Source organism: Euleptes europaea, chromosome 2 (assembly GCF_029931775.1).
Source record: "Euleptes europaea isolate rEulEur1 chromosome 2, rEulEur1.hap1, whole genome shotgun sequence".
In the NCBI taxonomy this organism is placed as follows: Eukaryota; Metazoa; Chordata; class Lepidosauria; order Squamata; family Sphaerodactylidae; genus Euleptes; species Euleptes europaea.
The window spans coordinates 11228658-11234657 of NC_079313.1; positions in this window are offsets into that span (position 1 = coordinate 11228658).

Consider the following 6000-nt stretch of genomic DNA (forward strand, 5'->3'; position numbering starts at 1 on the left):
GCCCTGGGAACAAAATATGTGAGCCGAACTCCAATAACGTGCAGCTCAACGGGTGAGCAGCTTCTCGAGCGAGCGAAAAGCCCTCCAACCAAGCAGGTACAGGGCTCTGGATGTGGCCCCGTTTTGACACCGTCTTCTTCATGATCAACACTAACAGCTATCTAGCTTGTTCCTATGTTGATGGTCCTGTAGCTGCTTGGTCGGAGGTACTAGCTGGAGATCTCCTGCTATTACAAATGTTCTCCAGCCAAAAGAGATCAGTTCACCTGGAGAAAATGGCTGCTTTAGCAATTGGACTCTATGGCATTGAAGTCCCAACCCTCCCCAAACCCTGCCCTCCTCAGGATCCGATCCAAAAACCTCCCACCAGTGGCAAAGAGGGACCTGGCAACCCTAATGGTCTTGCAATGCGAATGTGTTCAGTCTTGTAGCCTTCCTACCTCCCCATCAGGGCTTAGAAGGAAGCAGTAGCTTTGACGGTTCCCCGAGCTCTCTGGCTGCAATCCACCTTGGGACATAAAACAAAGAAACTGTATTCTCGGTTTTATGTTCTCTAACCTCCGGAGACCACTAGCCATGTCTTCCCCTTCCCAATTGGCCTAATTAGAAGCCATCGACGCAACCTTGCCAGGAGACCAAATACTGCCTCGGAGCACATCTTTTCCCCTCTTGCTCAACCCACCTGATTTGTGTGATTCCATTTGTTTATCCAGGGGAACTCATCTCCCCTTTTGAAAAGAGGAAGAGCTGGTTTTTATATGCCGACTTTCTCTACCACTTAAGGAAGAATCAAACCTGCTTACAATCACCTTCCCTCCCCCTCCCCACAACAGACACCCTATGAGGTAGGTGGGGCTGAGAGAGCTCTAAGAGAGCTGTGACTAGACCAAGGTCACCCATGTGGCTTCATGTGCAGGAGTGGGGAAACAAACCCGGTTCACCAGATTAGCCTCCGCCGCTCATGTGGAGGAGTGGGAAATCCAATCCGGTTCTCCAGCTCAGAGTCCATCGCTCCAAACCACTGCTCTTGACCACTAGACCACACTGGCTCTTCCTCCATGTGCATGATTCAATGTGGCATCCTAGTTTCAGGCCCATCCTCCAAAAGGTCTGTAGGGTTGCCAACCTCCAGGTACTAGCTGGAGATCTCCCGCTATTACAAATGATCTCCAGCCTATAGAGATCAGTTACCCTGGAGAAAATGGCCGCTTTGGCAATTGGACTCTATGGCATTGAAGTCCCTCCCCTCCCCAAACCCTGCCCCACTCAGGCTCTGCCCCAAAAACCTCCCGCCGGAGGCGAAGAGGGACCTGGCAACCCTAGTGTTAGCCAAGGGGACTCAGTACCAGTTTGGTGCACTTCTGTTCTTTGCAAGCAAACACTTAAAAAAAGTGCCTGAATATCCTGCTGGAAGAAGAAGAAAAAAATCGCCTTATTCCCAAACCAAAAAAATTACAATACTTACTTCAGGGGGTCTCTGGGGACGGCTTGTTACATCACGTCTTTACAGCGCTATTTCCCCCCCAGGCTAAATTCTGGATAAGCTCAGAATCTCCATCTCCACCATTCTCAACAGGGAGCTCCTCATTCAACACAGAGGGAAGGCAGAATATGTTCGAAAGTATCTCCTTACTGGAGCTAGGCTGAGGAGCAATTTCAGTTTATCCAGGTGTCTCATCACCTCCTGGCTGGTATCCCCTCCAATGAGAAACCGATCCCACAGGGAGGAACGGTTCAGTCCTGGGAATTAAGTTACCACCTTTTACAGGTAAAGTTACACAGAGCAAAGACTCTTATTAGCCTCGCAGGTTTGACGTCAGAAGAAACACTGAGTTTAAAAGAAGAAAACGAGTTGGTTTTTATATGCTGACTTTCTCTACCACTTAAGGGAGAATCAAACAGGCTTAGAATCACCTTCCCCTCTGCACTACAAACACCCTGTGAGGTAGGTGCGGCAAAGAGAGCTGTGACTAGCCCAAGGTCACCCAGCTGGCTTCATGTGGAGGAGAGGGGAAACAAATCCAGTTCACCAAATTAGCATCCTCCCCTCATGAACACATGAAGCTGCCTTCTACTGAATCAGACCCTTGGTCCATCAAAGTCAGTATTGTCTACTCAGACCGGCAGCAACTCTCCAGAGTCCAGAGATGCCGAGAATTGAACATGCCAAGCAGATGCTCTACCACTGAGTCACAGCCCCTCCCCAAATGAGTGTAACTATGAACTCTCCCCTTTCCATCAATCCCTGCTCAAATAAATTCATTACTGCTCATGCGCAGCTGTGATGAAAAGAATTAATGATGTATTGAGAAATACTTGGGGTGGGAGCAGAAAAATGCAATAAGGTGCTTCAGGAACTTCTAGTGGCTCAATTCTTAAGAGACCCTAAGAGGTTCCCAAAGTAGCTACCAACCCAACATTTTCAAATATTCTTCTGTTTAATATAATGAACTCAAGTATAAATTAGCCTTTTATATTTAATACATGTGGAGGAGCGGGGAAACCAACCTGGTTCACACACATACACCATATATATCATTCTTGTTTGGCTCAGCTAGTGGTTGCAAAGTCAGGATGCAAGCTTTTGAATCACGCTGTGCTCCTCCACAAGAAAGATTGTCTTACCAGAGAACAGTAGAAAAGAGTAAGAGTCAGTAGCACCTTGTGTGTGTGTGTTAAGTGCCGTCAAGTCGTTTTCGACTCATGGCGACCCTATGAATCAATGCCCTCCAAAGTGTTCTATCCTTAACAGCCTTGCTCAGATCTTGCAAATTGAGGGCTGTGGCTTCCTTTATAGAGTCAATCCATCTCTTGTTGGGTCTTCCTCTTTTCCTGCTGCCCTCAACTTTTCCTAGCATGATTGTCTTTTCCAGTGACTCTTGTCTTCTCATAATATGTCCAAAGTATGACAGCCTCAGTTTAGTCATTTTAGCTTCTAGGGTCAGTTCAGGCTTGATTTGATCTAAAACCCACTGATTTGTTTTTTTGGCGGTCCAGGGTATCCGTCTCCTGAAATTTCTGGCAGGGTATGAGCTTTCGTGAGTCACACCTTACTTCTTCTTCAGAAGTGAGCTGTGCCTCACGAAAACTCATACCCTGCCTGAAATTTTGTTAGTCTTTAAGGTGCTACTGGACTCTTGCTCTTTTCTGCTGCTACGGACAGACTAACACGGCTACCCATTGTGAGAACATGGTTTAGTTGGCTACTTCAAGATGTAAGACCAGGGGTGAAAACATAAGGCCCAGGGGCTGGATTCCCCTAGAGAATTCTTATCCGGCCTGCGAGCCAACCAAGGCAGATACCTACCCCCAGTCCCGAGGTGCCAATTATCAAAGACTGTTAAATGAAAGAAAATACTGTAAAAGTGTTATTGTTTTAAGAATGTTTGTATTTTAAGTAAAACTAATATCATTAATTGCCTTTGCCTGTGTCTTCTATCAAGTTTGTATCTCAGGTACCTGGCATTAAATTTTATGGTACACATGGCCCAGCCCGACCAAGTGACATTTACGGTATGTCATATCCGGCCCTCATAGCAAATGAGTTCAACACCCCTGTATTAGACGTTTTAAGGCTTAAGAGAGCAGATACATATTGTTGTTTGAGTTAACATCATATTGTTGTTTGAGTTAACAACAATATGATGCTATAGAAAATATATTGCAAGAAGAGTCCTGCCGGATCCTGGCAACATATATTTTATTTTTAAAAAATTATACACCCGCCTTTCTTCCATTGGCATCATAGGGTTGCCAACCTCCAGGTACTAGCTGGAGATCTGCTATTACAACTGATCTCCAGCCGATAGAGATCAGTTCACCTGGAGAAAATGGACGCTTTGGCAATTGGGCTCTATGACATTGAAGTTCCTCCCCTTGCCAAAACCCACCCTCCTCAGGCTCCGCCCCAAAAATCTCCAGGTATTTCCCAACCTGGAGCTGGCAACTGTATTCATGGCAGAACATCTGTTTTGCATGTGAAAGGTCCCAGGTTTGATTCCCGACATCTCCAGTTACTAGAATTGGGTAGTAGGTGATGTGAAAGACCTGGGTCTCTGAAGAGCCGCTGCCAGTCAGTGTAGACAAGAGTTACCATGATAAAGGGTATGGCTCGGTATAAGTCAAGCTTTGTGACCCAAGACAGGGGACAACAGAAAATAATCCAAAACCTCAATACAATTAAAAACAATATCCAGCAATATGACGAAGACAGCCAACATTCCACCTATTCAGCATGCTGTGATGTGAACACCTCTGGGACATAAGATGTATGTGTAGAAGCTAGTGTGTTAGCTTATGACAAAGGACTTGGAGTCAAATCCCCACTTGCTATGAAACTTACTGGGTGACGATTCTTTCTCAGATTAACCTACCTCCCAGGGTTGTTGTGAGGATAAAATGGAAGAGAGGGAAACCATGAACATGCTCCGAGCAGCATGGAGGAAAAGTGGGATAAAAATACACTATTAAATAAATGTAGACTGTCACTGGACATGGCAGCTCCATTTGGCTATCATGGCTAATAGCTGAGGATAAACATACCAGGGGGCAAGCCTCATTGGCTCAGACCAAAGGTCCGTATTTTTTGTACTCCAACGTAGTTTTTATCAAGTAGTGGCCAAGCAGATGCGTGGGTAGATCACATGCAGGCTAAAGAGGACCATAGTTCACCCCTGCAGCAATTTGGTGAAGCTGCCTTTTAATGGGGAGCTTCCACTTAGCTGTCATGGGCAATGGCTATTGGTAGGCCCATCTTCCAGGAAGCCGGATGTTGCTTTTTAAAAGAGCATCATCGGATCACGTCAAGAGCCCTTCAGCATCCATGATTTTGACAGCAGCCAAGCCAGATGGGGCATGATGGCAATAGCAGACCCACCTTTTTGTGTTAACTGGTAGACTGTGTCCGGAAATGGAGGATCAACACCGCTAACATGGGTAACAACTAATGACTGAGCTGTTTGCATTCTGACTCCATCAGCTGCAAGTCAGATTCCTCTGGGAAGCCCACAGCGTCAGCCCCATTGTCTCCCAACAACAGGTTTTCTAAGGTAGGCTGCTTCTGCAAATGGATGAGCCATTCAGCTTCTGAGAAACCTGTAGGGTTGCCAACCACCAGATACAAAGTGGCCATTTTCTCCAGGTGAACTGATCTCCATCGGCTGGAGATCGGTTGTAATAGTAGGATATCTCCTACTATTAATACTAGGATATCCAAGTAGGATATCTCCTACTATTACAACCGATCTCCAGCCGATGGAGATCAGTTCACCTGGAGAAAATGGCCACTTTGCAATTGGACTCTATGGCCTTGAAGTCCCTCCCCTCCCCAAACCCCACCCTCCTCAGGCTCCGCCCCAAAAACCTCCCACCGGTAGGGAAGGGGGACCTGGCAACCCTAGAAACCTGCCTGCAGGATACAGCAGAGGAGGTGGAATACAGCAGCACGCTTCCCTGCCCTTCCACCTCTTCTATGATCAAAGATAGGCTGCTCCTGGAGGAGGAAGCTCCATTTATCAACTTCGACGCGAAAGGAAATTGTGGGCGTTTCCCTGTGTTGTAATGTATACAAGAAACCTCTAGGGGGTGAGTTCTGATTTGCATGTTTGTCGGTTTTGGCCCGGCAGGGCTCCTGTAGTTAGAAGATGGCTGAGGCAGCTAACGGAGAGGCTGACTGAGAGAAGGCCAAGTAGAAAGTGAGACAGCCCAAAGAACTTAAATAAAACTCTTCTTCAGTTAAGCAAAGCTGATGTGTCCTGTGTTCACGATACGACACCCTGACAGAAACAAAAATGGTCCCGGATGACGTTTGCATTGCCTGTCTGTTTTACTGCGCGTGCGCACGTTCCAGGTAGACCTTTCTTTGCCAGAAACAAATATGGCGCTGGCGGCCACTTCCATTACTGGGCGTTGGCATAGGAAGGCAACTTCCGCCCTCACCGGAAGTCATGTTGAGGCACAACTTTATTGACAAAGCCCGCATTTTAAAAGGGTTGCAAAGGC